This window comes from Eumetopias jubatus, unplaced genomic scaffold (genome assembly GCF_037043125.1).
Source record: "Eumetopias jubatus isolate StellerSeaLion01/CBP00866 unplaced genomic scaffold, mEumJub1_p1.0 scaffold_11, whole genome shotgun sequence".
In the NCBI taxonomy this organism is placed as follows: domain Eukaryota; kingdom Metazoa; phylum Chordata; class Mammalia; order Carnivora; family Otariidae; genus Eumetopias; species Eumetopias jubatus.
The window spans coordinates 14,360,508-14,376,550 of record NW_028274817.1 but is presented as its reverse complement, the minus strand read 5'-3'; the positions used below and the strand labels follow the sequence as shown (position 1 = coordinate 14,376,550).

Sequence of the window (16,043 nt, the reverse complement as noted above, 5' to 3'; positions counted from 1 at the left end):
CCTGGCCGCGGCTGCCTGCAGTGACTCGTGACTCCCCGCCGGCCTCGAGGGCTGCCGCGCGAGGGAGGGGGGCGGGGGCCCGGGCGCCCCCGGCCCGCCCTCCCCTCGGTCTCCAGACCAGTGCCGCCCCTCGGGGGAGGCGGGGGGAGCGCTCGCCCCCGCCTTCCCGCAGCCACCTTCCCCGCGCGCTCGCGCCGCGCCAGCAGCCCGGCCGCTCCCGAAGCGGGGGCACGTGGCCGCGCGGGGTGCGTGGCGCCCCCGCCCCCTGCCCGGCCCGCTCCCGCGCGCGCCGCGCCCCGCAGCCCCCGCGGGCAGAGCCCGGGCAGGCGCGCGCCGCGCCCCGCCCCCGCGCGCGCGCGCGCGCCCGCCCCCTCCCCGCCTCCCCCGCGCGCCCCTCCCCTCGCGCCCCTCCCGCGCCCTACATCCAGCGCCCGGCCCAGGGGGCTCAATCCGCAGCCGCCGCCGAAGCCGCCGCCGCCGCGCCTCGGTTTCGGTGCAGGCAGCGGCCGCCGCCGAGACAGCTGCGCGGGCGAGCATCGCCAGGCAGTAAGCCCGCTTTCTCTCCGCGTGTGCGTGCGGGTGCGCCGCCCGCCCGCCGGTCCCACGGCCCGGGGGAGCGGCCGCCCTCCTGCCCCGCCGCCGCCCCCCTGCCCCGCCGCCGCCCCGGCCGCCCGGCCTGCCGCGGCGGGTACCTGCGGCCTCGGGCCTCCCTCGGCCGCCCGGCCGGGGTGGGGGCCGCGGGGTCCCCTCGGGTGCGTGCCTCGGCCACCCCGGGCTTGCGCCACCGTGGTGGCGGGCGTGGGGATGGGGAGCGACTGGGGAGGGAGTGGCGTGGGGGCGGGGGAGCGGGCGTGCCAGGGGGGCTCCGGGTGCTTTCTCCGCGGAATGGGGGGGCGGGGCGGGGGAAAGGGGCCCCTGGTTTTCCTCCGGAGGCTGGAGGGCGGTGGGGGCGGGGTGAGGTGGGGGCACCCCTAGGTGTTCTCAGCCGGGATGGCTTGGGGACGCGAGGCGGGGGCTCCCCGCCCCCCCCGGGCGTGCTCCTGGGGTGGCGGGGATGGGGAGGGAGCGAGGGGGGACCTGCCCGGCGTCGCACAACGAAGAGGGCGGGGGTGGGGACGAGCGGGCGTGGAGGCGAGCGGGCTCGCGGGGTTTTCTCGACGGGGATGCTGGGGGCGGTTGGAGGAGTTGGGGGTGGGGTGCAGAGAAAGTGAGGGGGCCGGGAGGGTCCGCAGCGGGTCTTCCTACTGAGGGGAGGGCGAATGGGGGTGGGGAGAGTGGGGGATTTCAGCTCCAGCGTGGAACCTAGAGAAGCCAGAGGAAGGTTCTGTCACGTGGGTTGAGCCTTAGAAGGTGGATTTTCAGAACTGCAGGGTGTGACCTTTCCGCCTCGAAAAGCGTGAAATCCCTACAAGGTGCTGTTTGTTCTAGGTTCTGGGAGAGAGGTTTGTGCTTTCGAAGTTTCTCGTTCTCTTCCATTCCTTCTCTTTCCCTTCCATTCCTAGTGACCTCTTCTCAGCCGTCCAGGACTAGGTAGAGGTTTGCAAAGGAGCAAGGGAAGACTGTGTGTGGTTCGTGTTCAGTGCTATATTATTTTCTGCACTGGGGACTGTGCGAGTTTCTCAGGTTTGTTTGGATTGCCCTTTACAATAAAAACCCTGTGCCAGGGAGACCCCTTGGGAAAAGAAGAGGGAACAGGGTTTATAAAGGGGACTCCAGGTTTGGTTTTTTAATTTCCTGAAGGGAAAGAGATATACGTCGTGTTAGCATTTTGCTTGGCTTTTAGAAGAGGTAGAAATAGAATAAACGTATGTCTTTGCTGGAAGTCCCCTCTATTCGCTTAAATTATTCCATCGGGATTTTCTGAGCCCCCTTTGATTTGAATTTGGAAAAGATCCAGTTTTCCTAATTGGAGCCATCATTTCGTAATTGCCTGTAATTCTTCCCTGGGTTATCAAATCTATGGCAAGCTTATAGAGCAGTAGGAATAATTTTTTTTCGTTATCTTGATTAAGACAGTTTTAATGTAAATTTGATGTGAACATTTGCAGAATAGCAGAAGTTTAAATTACGAATCCCTTGGAATTTTGCAGAGCCTTTCCCTCCCCAACTCATCTTCTCCAGGAACAGAACCCTCCCCATTCTTTACACTGAAGAAGCAAGGGCTTCTGGGATGGTAGCTTCGCCTTTGGAAACTCATGCTTGTATTTGCTTAAGAAGAGTACATACTAAAAAGGCATACGCCTTTAATGTGGTGAGACTATACGTGCTTTCCCATTTTGGTTGCATAAGGTTCCAATCTAGTCTTTACCTTCAGTCTTTAAAAATGGTTATTTAACATTTTTAAGAGCAAATATAATCTTTATGCAACAGGAAATTGGTCAGATGGGCCATGATTTGTGAAAACTGCCTTGCAATAAGTACGTAGTCGAAGACTGCCATATAGGATCTGTAACCATATATGGTTTTTAAAATTCTACGCTTCCATTCCCATATTGAATTTTTGGAGAAGGAAAGCTTTTTTTTTTAACCAAGTCTAGATTTTTGAGTGAAACTTTCAAAAAAATTTGTGTAAGGTTCCTCTTGTATGATACCAGTGCATTGGAGCTAATTTAGTTATCTACCAAACGAATGGACCACTTAAATAATTACTTTGTTTACTGGAAATACTGAACTGGAAATAGAGATTCTGATCTCAGATTGATGAAATGCATTTAAATAAGCACTATTAAATGCACCATTTCTAACGTTACTGCGATACACATTCTGTATACAGGCAACAATCTAAAACTTATGCTTTTAAAAATACAATATAAGTCTGATTGTTTTCTCTCTTAGGAATAGAATGCTGAGAGTGGTAAAAAGAGGGAAGCCTGTTGATGGGTGTTGGGGACTTCAGTTTCTCCAGACAAGAGGAGTAAATCGATGTCTTTAGCCAGCTTTTTGAGAACATGTTGTTTGCCCTGCAGGACTGGAGGGGGGAAAAAAGATGAAGAAATCTCAGAAATTAATGAAAGTATGATCAAATATCTTTCTAAATAGTCTCAAAGATTTTGCTTATAGCCATTGGAAGAATAATTGGCAAATCAAGTCTTTGCATAAATTTGACCCTCACCCCTAAAGTTTTGACATTAAAAAAAAAATAACAGTTTGTTGAAAGAATGGAAGCCAGCCTTCAGAGGCCGATCCCTGTTTTTCTGCTCCCCACCTCCTGGTTCCCTTCTGCCCCACACCCCTCCCTTATCCCCCCTCTGGTGCCAGCAACATTGGGAGTTGAACAAATGTTTGTGCTTGCTTGAACTTTAGGCCTTATCTATTTGGCTGCTTTCCCCCAACTTTTGCCTACAAAATTTTTTTGGTTAATTGAACTTTCCAGTTGTTTGGATTTAGGGTAAAAGGGAGTAGGCTGTAATTATTTTCTCTTAAAAAGTTCCTTTCTTTCAGCTCCTGCTGGACAAGAGCAAAGAAAGGTTCTTTTTTTTTTTTTTTTTGTCAGCAGAATACTTAATTAAGCAGACTGTATGACCATTTATTCAACAAACGTTTACTGAGTTGCCACCTGTGTTGGAGGCTCTGCTCTAGGTGCAGGGATACATGGTGGATAAGAAATGGCTCCCGCCTTTTGGGGCAGTTATTAAAACGAAAAACAGACCATGAATTTGTTTTGAATAATCAAGGGGTGTCCAGGGTCTTTGGGGCATTAACATAGCACTTTACATACATTAAACATGCTTCAACCATGTGCACAGTGGAGTCATTTCTGGCCAGGGAAATATTCATGGTATAAATAGTACCTCACCTTCCCAACTAAGACATACTTTTTCATTTTGGGTAATAATATGGTTTATAAGTCATCTTTTAAAAAAAGATTTATTTATTAGAGAGAGAGAATGAGAGAAAGAGCACAAGCAGGGAAGAGGGAGAGGAAGTAGCAGACTCCCCGCTAAGCAGAGAACCTGATGTGGGGCTCGATCCCAGGACCCCGGGATCATGACCTGAGCCGAAGGCAGATGCTTAATCGACTGAGCCACCCAGGCGTCTGGTTTATAAGTCATCTTAAGGGTCTTAAGGCCTATGGCCTTTTTTAGCAAAAGATAACGTTTTAGGTGAAGTACATAGGACATAGGAGACTTCCTGATTTAAGGTCCACACTTTATATCACTTCATGGAGCTGTGAGGAGATAGCGGCCAGGCCAGCATTCCTTCCCGTGACTTAAAATCATCTGACAGCAGATGGGGCCAAACAAAATTATTCTGTGGTCAGCTTTGGGTTATGGATAATGGATGATGATGCCCAGAAGAGTGAATGATACTGAAGAGTAGCTCTAGTAAACCTTCGCCCTCCTGCCGGGGTACCTCCTGAGATCTTTGTGCATTGCCCTGTCTGTGGATAGTGCTAGACCAGTAGTTTTTAACTGGGGCAGTTTTGCACCCCCCCCCCCCCACGGGACATTGAACAATGTCTGGAGACATTTTTGGCTGTCATGAATTGGGATGCGGCATGCTGCTGGTGTCTAGCGGGTGGATGCCAAGGATTTGGCTTCGACAGTCTACATCACCTGGGGCAGCCCCCACAACAAAGAATTACCTGACCTGAAATGGAAGTTGTGCTGAGGTTGATGGAATTCCTTCTATGAGATGCAGTAAAACGTAACTTCAGGCAGAGTAGAAAGCAGTAACAGCGTCTCGACGAGACATTCAGTGTTTGCAGAGCTCACCCTACTAGTCTTAAAAGTGACTAGTCCCAGTACATCGACCTGAATGATTGAAAGACCAGTAAGAGGTACCATCTACGGGACTTGCACTGTGCCAGGCAGGCCCTTGTGTACATTCTATATTCTTTTCATCTTATACATGAGGAACCAGGCTCAGAGAGGCAAAGTGACTTGCTTCAGGTCTTTCGGCTGGTCAGGGTTGGAAGCAGACATCAAAAATAAGATCATCTTACTCCTCAAGAAGTTCATGATTTTTGAGCACAACGTCGTCGTACCATCTCCCTTGTGGCGTGCTCCATTCAAAATCTTACTTAACAACATTAAAATTACTACATGTCCTATATACCATTGAGCTTGCTTGAGAGTAATTAAAACCATGAACTTTAAATTTGATCATACTTGGAACTAAGTGGCCAGGAGTAGGGGGAGAAAGGGAACTGACATTACTTGAAGGCCTGCTATAGTTCTAGAAAATACATTCATTGAATTTACACCCACTGTGTAATTTGATCCTCCCAGCAACTCTGCAAAGGAACGATGCGCATTTCACAGATGAGGTTAGGAAAGTAACTTGTCTTAAGATTGCACAACTAAGTGGGAGAGTTGGGATTTGAACGTAAGTCCCATGACTAAGCCCCGGTGCCTTGCTGCTTTCTAAATCTTGGGGTCGGTGTAGGGGGTTGAGTTGAGCGTGCTGCAGAAAGGTGAGTAACTGGTCCTGGATTAAAAAAAGACTTCAGAGGTAACGTGTCATAGATGATGGATTATATTGAGGTAGAGAATGGGGAGGTGAATCACTGTCTTTTCCTCCACTGATGAGAATTGAGGTCAACAGGGAATTTGTTCTAGGGATCTACCCGAACTAAGCCTGTAATTGTCATTTTGGAGAACTTCATTTGCTCTCTTTGCTATCTTACTTGAATTTTTCAAATACTGTTTTGATAACCATGACACTGGAAATTAGCTAATGGTGTTTATATTCTTTCTGCGGCTCACCTTCTACCTCTTAGGACTCTCTTGTAGAACTTAGTAATGACAGCATTTGGTTCTGTCATCTTTTTAAACAATTTAAACATTTGTTTTTGCTATGGAAGTTGTTTTTATAATAAACGTCATCAAACTCATACTTGGGTTTTCCATATGAGGGGTGTGTTTTGTTTTGACAGCTAAATATTTATTTTAACTTTTGATGTGTTTTCGAACGTAACAAGAGGAGAAATTAAAAAAAAGAAAACAAAACAGCCCAATAACAATCATGTTTTGTCTGGCAAGCAGTTTTTTTTGTTTTTGTTTTTGTTTTTTGTGGGTAGAAGGAGGACTTCATGTTTCATTTCATTTACTTTAAATTGGAAAGGAATTTCAACCATGATTCTCAAGGGCCAGGGTGCTGGGGGGAAAAAAATGAAATGTTATTTAGATAAAATGCATACTTTGACTTCCACATAGGTCTGGGAGCCATAGATTCTGATTATAATAATAATGTCATGATTCGGACTGCAGCAATCAGCCACTGGGGTGATGAAGCACTGGGTATGGGCATGCATCATGATACGGATTTTGTACCCTCCCCCTCATGATTTTAGAGTAGACTTGAGAAAGCTGATAAAACTTGCAAGAATGCACAAATCCTTTAAAAACTCCAACTTTTTCATGACAGTAGTGGTACTTTTTCATTGTAGGGAAGTTCAGAAAATACAGAAAAGCTTAAGAATAGAAAAATCAGTTATAACCCACCACCCATAGATTAGTGACTGTTTTTTTTTTTTGTATTTCTTTTTAAAGGTGGATTTGAACGAGTGCACTGCAGAGAGTCCAACTTGCAAATGTAGCCCAAGTCATTTTTTAAGAATTTTACCAAAAGGTTTTTTGAGTTGCTATTGTATCTGTAGAGAGAAGTCATAGTCCTAAGGAGTGAAATGGGAACAGTGCTGTGGAGTTGGAGAACGATCATATACGCTCCTTAAAATTTCTCCTCCTCCAACTTGAGTGATAGAATTCCCACGCTAGAAAGGGCTGTCAGGACCCACTTCCCCTCCTTTTATGGATAAGTAAACTGAGGCTCACAGAGGTCGAGCATCTGCTTCCAGGTCATACAGTCTGTTAGTGTTGGAGTTCCCGTTTGAAGTGTTAGGTCTTCTGTACATGGGTAAGTTTTTATTTCCTAAATAAAAACTCTTTGCAGTCACGGACTTTTTGTTGGCCTGTCCCTCAGAAGAACAGACTTTTATGGTGAAAGTATATTAACTATATTAAAGGATACCAAAAAGGCCAAGTATTTCCCAATTTCAGAAAATGATCAAAACAGTTGGGAGTAGGGGCACCCGGCCAGCTCAGTTGGTAGAGCCTGGGACTCTTGATTTTGGGGTTGTGAGTTCGAGCCCCATACTGTGCGTAGAGAGGACTTAAAAAAATCTTTACCAAAAAAAAAAAAAAAATCAGCTGGGAGTATTACAGGAATTTGTCCTCTTGTTTGCTTTATTGAAATTGAAATTGAGTGTTAGTAGTGGGGAACCTCTTTAATGCATCTAGCCCTCAGTTTAATTTCCCCCGGCCTATGGAGCCAAGTACCAAGTACCTGTAGTCACAGAAGTGAAAAATGACTTTATGAGAGTCTTCCCATGTGGTAGTCTGGAAGACCACAGGGCTATTGTTGCAGGAATTTTTTTTTTTTCCTTTATAAAGTGGGATGTCTGTTCAAATTGTGGGAAGGAAATTTTAAAGATGGCATCTGCTTCCAGACTTAGGTAGGAAGTTAACAAAATCGTAGCAAATGCTGCCTAACACAGGCCCCCAGAGTGGTGGTTGTAATGTGGCACTCTGAAATCCGTCAGTAAGCTTCCCTCTCTTTCCTCCCCTACCCTTCTTTCTTTCTTCCTGTAGCTCGCTCTCTCTGTGTCTCCTTGGTCTGTGTGTCTCTCACTCTTGGGGCCACTCCCCTTTCCGTCCGGCAGACTCTCCCCGTTTGCCTTTCCTGGGCTCAGCGTGTAGCCACATCGCCCCATTCATCCGACCCCGCTTGCCAGTGTTAGGGTTACCCCACCCCCAGGCCGGGCAGGTATTTTCTGCCTGGCACGGCGGGGAAGCGGCTCTCCAGAGCAGGTGTGGGGTAAGGGGAGCTGACGTCCCTCGGTAGGGAAACGTCACCAGGAGACTAGAATTAAGCACACACTACGTATGGAGATCACGCGGGCTGCATAGACACAGAAACCCGCGAACACGACATCCTCCCTCGTCTACAGCCAGGGCCCCAGCAAAGCTACAGTTACGTGAGATAATGAGTATGGATTGGATATTCATTGCCAAGGGCTTACCATTTGAACAAATGAGAAAATTGTACCCTTGCCTAGGGGTGTGTTCTTAAGTTGTTTTTACTCCTGTTCCTCATTATTGCCTGCTAATGAGTATGTGCATTGTCGGAGAGCAACCAGCTCTTCCTGGCATCCTGGAGTACACCGTATTTCTCTTCCGAAAAGGGCTTTTCCTCTGTGTTTAAACCAGCGAGATTTGCTTGTGCTTCATTTTTGAACTGCCGTGGATCTAAAATGCATGGAAGATATACGTGCACTGGTTTTTAAATGCGGTGAAACCTAGAAAAAGAACACTCAAAATAAGTCTTTGTTGTCAGCACTTCAGTGCTAGTAGAATTCATATTTTATTTACCCACATAAAAACTCCCTGCGTCTTACGTATATTCCAAGCCAGAAACTGTTCCATATGCACCATAATCACAAGAATTTGTAACAGCCACAAGGGTTTAAATTTACTTTTCAATACTAAGAACATGATAGCTGGGAGTACACAGGTTTTATCGTCAAGGTGATATTTGATGAGAGGACAAAACTAAAGTTCTGTGTTTGATTAAGACTTGTTGTTCACTTTCAGTTTTCGGGTGTGGATAAGACTGCTTGACTCGTGTCGCTTTGGAAATGTGTGATTCATTAGGAAGACACCGAGGATTGGTTTTATACATCATTCTTGTTTGTGAAACCCAGGCATAATCCATCACCTGCACTATACGTGGCCAGGTGAAGGGAAGTAACAAGTGTCTCCTCCCCTCCCAGGTTCTAGAGACCAAAAAGTAGACACAGGCATACACATAGCAGCCATAAAGTCCAAACATTTCTTTTTTTTTTTAAAGATTTTATTTATTTATTTGACAGAGAGTGAGCACAAGCAGGGGGAGTGGCAGGCAGAGGCAGAGGGAGAAGCAGGCTTCCCGCCGAGCAGGGAGCCTGATGCGGGGCTCGATCCCAGGACCCTGGGATCATGACCTGAGCTGAAGGCAGGCACTTCACCAACTGAGCCACCCAGGCGCCCCAAGTCCAAACATTTCTGCATCACTAAGCCATGCTAGTGGATTTAGAGATTTGAATTAACATGATTTTATGTTTTTCAACAGCTTCTAAGAAACAGCCTGTAAATAACTGTAGTTTCAAATACCTAAAATGATCAGTTCCTCAGCCAGGTAGCTTCTGGAAGCTAAGGGGACACTAAGTTCCTTGTCAGCGATTCTGCATCTCCAGATGCCAGGGTCAGTTCAAATTTTCAAATCCTGGACCTGGGAAGGAATTTTGCAATGTAGTAATAAGCACCCCTCACCACACGAAGGAAAGAAACCAAGCAGCCAAATATCTAATAGGAGGTGAACGTTTATACTTGCATCTACGGATAAAGCTGTCTGCCTTTGTTAGAGCCCCCCCTTTTTTCCAGCTAGAGCCCCTTTTTTAATGTCAAATTTTCCCCTACTTTATTAAAGAATAATCAACAAATTGCATATGTCTAAAGGGTACCACGTGATGATGTGGTGCACATGTACATTGTGGAATGATCGAGATAATTTAAAATCAACTTCATTGATTATCATTTATGGACGATAAAGTGCATCCACTTAAGGCATACAGTTTGATGAGTTTGGGCAGATGTATGCACCCATTAAACCAGTGCCACCATCGGGAGGTAGGATATTTTTATCACTCCCCAAAAACTTTCCTTGTGCTCCTTTGGCCTTACGTTCTTCTCTCTGCCCCCATCCTCAGGCAAGCACTGATCTGCTTTGGTGTGAGAGCCACTTTGTAAGATCAGATTCCAGCCCAGAGAGAAACGATTCTGATAAAAACAGAAAAGTGGTCTATGTTCTTCGAAAGTAGTTACCATGAGCTGTCACATCCTCCAAGAACAGGACAAATAAAATAATTTGAATTTTGCTTCACACTTACAAAGTAAAAATGAAGAAAATGAGAGTAAATATTTTGCATCTCTCTCCATTTACACCTCTAGCTAGCGTATATACATAACCAGTATACAGGAATAAACAAACCCTATCCCTTGAGTCTTCCACAAGGTTTCAGAGGGCATGTTTTTGTGGGTGGAAGGCGTACCATCTTTCCGCGCTTAGGTGCAAAGCAAGCTTTTGATATGTTAAACGTTGCCTTCCCATTGACATATTGAGATGGAAGAATAATTAGGCAATTTCGGGGCCAGAGTACTGAGATGCAGTTTGTCCCTTCCTCCCTTACCCCCTCGAAAACAGTCCACATCACTGTTCTCTGCATCTGGCTGTCCAGCTAGTGTCCATCTGTCGCTCCTGCATGCCACTGCATCTGCCCTGCCCGGTCTTCCGCTCCCCATTTTCTTCTTCCTTGTCTTTTCCGTCTCCTGATGCTCCTGCTCTCACACTGCTCTGCTTTCTCATGACAGAGCTGTTTTTATAAACCTCTCCAGACTGAGTTGCCAACAGACTGACTAATTCCAACATGTCAGCTATCATTTCGGAGGCTGTTTTTCTTACTTTTTGTTTTGTGGTCCAATCATTTCTCCAGACTCCTTTCAAGTTTGGGGCCGTGCTGGAGGTTTGAGAGTGGTGAATGGTTGGTGTTCAGATAATCAGAGGTGAATGTGTTTGTGGGCTATGGGAGGGACAAACTTTGAAACCATGAATCATTAAAAAGAAGCAAATGATTTACATTATAATCCTATGAAACTTCCCTTTACAAAGCTAAAGCAATTACAATTGTCTCGAGGTAAGGTAGGTGATTCATCGCTCCTCAGCATGTACTCTAAAGGGGAGAAAACCTTCAACGTTTGTCAAAATCCGTAGAATGCACAACACCAATGTAAACTATGGACTTTAAGGAATGATAAAGTGTGAATATTGGCTCATTGGTTATGACAAACGTGCTACGGTAATATAAAATATTAACCAAGGAAATCGGGAGGGAGGTGTTGAGGGGGATGGAAACTGTACTTTCTGCTCAATTTCCCTGCAAACCTAAAACTGCCCCCAAAAGCTACTTAAAAACCCTTTAAGATTCAGAAATACAAAGACTATATCAGGCACTTTTTTTACTGTTAACTTGCAGATAGAAGTGCAGTGTGTGTTTTTCAGTGCTAGTAACATAAGAGAAGTGCTTCTCCTGGAGTGATGTAACTGGTATCCTGGGCCCCCTCCCCCCGCAAAGTGGAAGGGTGAGCTTCCAAGGGAGCGGCTCAGTTTTGCTGACCACTGGCTGGTTGCATAGTAGTTACTGGACAGGTCTGCGTGAGCATTGGGTTGGGCCTTGCTTTGTCTGCCACCATTGGGACATCATGCCATCTTTGTGTTGGAGAAGAGCCCTGGACTTAACATAATTCCCTGCCCTACAATCCCATGATCCCTTTTTTGACCCTGTACTTATGGTGTCATGAGCAACAGTGACGATTGGTGAGCTCACGCCGACTCTGAGCCAATATCCTGGCCAGAGTTGGATTGCTTTGGGCCAAAGGCTATCGCATGGCTTGTGGTAGCATAAGACCCAACACCAGAACCTCCATGCAGTTATTCACTGTGGCCAGCTCGCCAGGAAGCCCGGGTGAGAAGATTAGGGTTTTTAAGGTCTTACTGTAATTGGTTTCTATATACTGAAACCGGGTGATTATTATGAGCAACTGCAAGTGTGTGTTGCTTTCTTGAGTTGGCTGTAAAAACAGAACATTCTAGGGCCACCTGGCCAGCTCGGTGGAGCATGCAACTCTTGCTCTCGGAGTCATGAATTCGAGCCCCATGCTGGGGATAGAGTTTACTTAAAAACTAAACCAAAACCACAGAACATTCTGTGGCAGGTGGTAGTAAGCAGAGGTCAGGAGATGGGTTCTGAGAGGGGCATTGAGACTGAGGGAGACTAGAAGAGAAACAACTGATAAGACATCCAGGATTAAAACATAAATGAAGGTGATCACCCAAGGAACGGATACCTTGGGGATGTGGTTGATCAAAGAATGTGTCCCATTGGGTCTGTGATTAGACCCAGAGTGAAAAACTCCAGAGTTGCCTGAAAAAATACGAAGAAAAGGGACAGTTGGTTATAGAGCTCACCTATTTATTTTTTTGTTTTTATTTTTATTTTTTTAAAGATATTTGAGAGAGCGAGAATGAGAGAGAGAGAGAGAGAGCACATGAGAGGGGGGAGGGTCGGAGGGAGAAGCAGACTCCCCACCGAGCAGGGAGCCCGATGCGGGACTCGATCCCGGGACTCCAGGATCATGACCTGAGCCGAAGGCAGTCGCTTAACCGACTGAGCCACCCAGGCGCCCTAGAGCTCACCTATTTAAAACTTATTTTACGTATCAGAAGTAATTTTTTATGTATGGATCTGTTGTGTATACTTACCGTCACACTTGTTATTAGATAAACTTCTTTGTATTTTTTCTTGATGCCACCACGTGGTTTCACTGACCGACGATTCCTGTGCCCCTACCTCTGTTAGGCACAGAAATAAGCTCTCCCCTGAGTCACACAATCCATGTGGACGCTGGGGGAGTCCAGGTCAGCTGCCAAGATCACGGGTTAGTCTCTACCAGTGGTGACCAAATCGAGGCACAGCCAGCGCACTCTTCGTGGTCACCCTCACCATGGATACCGTGGCCTGCAGCTGACTTGATGGTACAGAAATCCCTGGCTGTCGTAGATGTGGCAAAAGTGACCATCCAACCACATCGTAATGTATTTGCCTCGTAGGTATAGACAGGCTTGGTGAGTCTCGAGGCCTCCAGTAGTCTTGCTCCTCCCACTCAAACTGCAGGGGAAATAGCTGGAAGGGCCGGGCAGGTGCAGTGGCCGGGGCATGCCGGGCACGCCTGTGACAACATCCTCTTGCCCCTTGCTGCTTGCCTGAGTGCCTCTCCCAGCCCTTTGGCGCCTCATCTCTTCCTTCCCCTCTGTCTGCTCTTCACCTGTAATTCCGTTCCTTGTGGATTTTCTGTTAAGGAACAAGGAGGACCTCAGCACAAAAGAGTTGGGGGACTGTTGGCCTAAGCATTCAAACTACGAGAGCAACGCCCTTCCCTAACGGTGGGGTTTTTTACTGCTGCACTGGACTGTGAGGTGGACGATGGATCCTAGGGGTACTTTGTAAGTGTTTTCTGACACGCAGCTCAAAAGTGGAATTGCGTCCCCTTATAAAGTTCTCACTCCTTCCACTTTTAAAGCCCCTGCCATTTTTCTTTGTGTGTTTATTCTTGTCCCTGTAGCAGATTCCAGCAGAGTGCACGCTGATGTGGAAGATTTACTCTGTGGCTAATTGATTGGAGCAGGGCTGCCCATTTGCCCACGTGTGAGGGAACAGGTCACGGAGTGCCAGACCCAGCTTATAAAGTAGGAGCCAGAGAACGTCATAAAATGAAATCAGCAAATGTTTACTGAGCGCTTACTCTATGTGCAAGGCACTTGGCTAAGCTTGCTAGATGCTGTGGAGAGTTACTAAAAACAAAAGTGATCTCTTCAAGCAAGAAATTTCCATTCTAATTGGAGAAGTTGTTAGAGACACGGGAAGGGTGTGGTGGAGAGTATGGAACTGACGGGGAGGAGGGGAGAGCTGGGAGTCTTGACTCCCAGCCCAAGTTTGCCAATCATGGAAGAGATTCCAGAAGATGGTACATTCTTTTTTGCCAAATGAAGTGTACCCACGATAGTTAACTGTAGTATGTACACAGTACATATGTGTACTATTACTAATTTTAACTACTGACCACTATTCCTCCAGGTGGGGTTCTTGGACCATCAGCATCACCTGAGAGCTTGTTAGAAATGCAGATTCATGGGCCCGCCCCAGACCTACTGAATCAGAAACACTGGGGATGGGGCCCAACACTTTGTGTTTGGACAACTCCCACTCCCCCTGGAGACCCTGATGCCCACTAAACTTTCACAGCTACAGGTTAGAGGAATTTGGGGTAGTGGTTCTCAAATTTGGTTACATATTAGATTCATCTGAGGGAATTTGGTTGGGGGGGGGGGCACCCAGCCGTCGCGAGTGGTTCTGGCTCTGCAGGTGCAGCCAGAATTTGAGAATCTCTGGTTTAAGGGGAGGGGGGCATGAGCCAAAGCACCTGTTCTTCTCCAGTGGTGACAAACCTTTTGGCCGGGAGTCTGCCAAAGCCAGAGTAGAGAATGGGGCAAGGTGAAAAGCGGGTCTGATGGGAAGGCCTTGAATTTCTTGCTAGAAATTTGGTCTTTAGATTATGATGGAGGAAGGTTTGGGAAGGGAGCGATGCATTCAAGGTGGTACATTTGAAAAATTATTCTGGCAGCTGTATGAAGAAGGGGGCATGTCTGATGAAGTGGTCCAGGTGTGAAGTGGTGATGGGCCAAATTAGGATCACGGACTTGAGATTGTAAGGAAGAGAAGGTCTGGAGGCTCTTTGGCAGGACAAACAGACGTGACTGGGTGATGGTTTGTGGGAGTGAGGGCAGTATTAAAATGTCTTTGACCCAGTACTTCCTCTCAAACTTCTGAGAGAGCCAGCACTCTCTAGATGCTTCTATCAGAATTGTCACATTCTATGGATCTGTGCTCATCCTTTGAGTTAGGGAGCTGGTATTCCCCAGTGAGTTATGTAAAAATACAGAACTGTAGTCACCCAGAAAGCTACCCACAGTCATCATGGCAGGGGAAACAATCCTGTCTCTTAACGAAAGAATGCTTGGAGTTGTGGGAAAGTCGTAAACTTGGCAATGACTAATTCGAGCCTATCAGTCAATTAAGTGAATTTTTATTTTATCATTTGTTTTATTTGGGAGCTGTTGTAATAGTCATTGAAAGGACATCAATCTTCATATTTTTAAAACAAAACAAAAATACCATTGGACATTAGGGCAAAGGACAAGAATTTTAAGGTTTTACCTTTTGACTTTAGCAAATATTTGCCACTTCATTTTTCTTGCTGGATTTCGCCATTTGATTTGTTTTGTTTTGCATTGTTCACATTTGTTCCTGATGCCTGATAATTTTAGTGTCCCCTTTTCTGTTATTGATGGCTTTTTTATTCTTAAGTATTCTTTTTTTTAAGATGTTATTTATTTGAGAGAGAGAGAGAGAGAGCGCAAGCAGGGGGAGCAGCAGAGGGAGAGGGAGAAGCAGACTCCCCGCTGAACAGGGAACCTGATGCAGGGCTGGAGCCCTATGCAGGGCTCGATCCCACGACCCCGGGATCATGACCTGAGCCGAAGGCAGACGCTTAATGGCCCCATGGAAAGGGCTTCTTAGTGTTTATTTGGGTCATGGTGAGGGCACTGCTCACCTTTCCACCTTTTGTTGATTTATAGGTCATGCTATATCGGGAAGGAAAGGCACCTTTCCTTACCTAGTTTGGCAACCTATAAAAACAAATTCAATATTTTAAAGTGTTATGTGTATTTCAATGCAAGGTTTAAAAATGGCTCATCACTCTAACTTTGGTAAAGCTGTACACTTTTTAGTTTTCTGAAGGAACTGTAAAAATCTAGGGAAAAGATCTAGAGTGATCACAACTTTAAACGTGTAGTGTATCTAGTGGATATCTTTTAAAAATATAACGTATCTTTTCTGAAACTGAATAAGGATCAAACCTTTCTCTTTCCAAATTGTGTAGAATAATGGTGAGCCCAGCCTAACGTGTAGACTTGTTGAATCACTGTGTTGTACACCTGAAACTAGTGTAACATTGTGTGTCCGCTAGACTCAAAAAATAAAAATAAATTAATAGAAAAAAATAAATTAATGGAAATAAAAATAAAGTGGGGTGCCTGGGTGTCTCAGTTGGTTAAGCATCTGACTCTTTGATTACGGCTCAGGTCATGATCTCTCGGGGTCGTGAAATTGAGCCCCGCGGCGTGGAACCTGCTTAGGATTCTCACTCTCCTTCTCTCTGTAAAAAAAAAAAAAAAAAAAAAAAAAAGCTAGACATAGTTAAAAAAAAAATTAAAAAAAATAAACTTACAATAGTACTCCCCAACAATGGACTACCAGACAGCTATTTAAAAATGAGGCAGCTCTGTGTATACCAATATGGAATGATCTTCAAAATAAATTGATAAGT

General features: G+C 46.0%; 1 protein-coding gene across 5 annotated transcripts in view; it reads left to right on the top strand.

Moving 5' to 3' along the window:
• Positions 1 to 436: 436 nt before the first annotated feature.
• Positions 437 to 16,043, top strand: part of FHL1 (four and a half LIM domains 1) — a 58,566-nt gene continuing 42,959 nt past the window's right edge. For 2 of the 5 annotated variants that reach the window (XM_028094128.2, XM_028094125.2), the window contains exon 1: positions 459 to 546. The gene's annotated coding sequence lies outside the window, so the exon portion shown is untranslated. Of the gene's footprint in view, positions 547 to 1,423; positions 1,443 to 16,043 lie in introns of those variants that run through there. The other 3 variants (XM_028094129.2, XM_028094130.2, XM_028094127.2) reach the window with 3 other exon arrangements.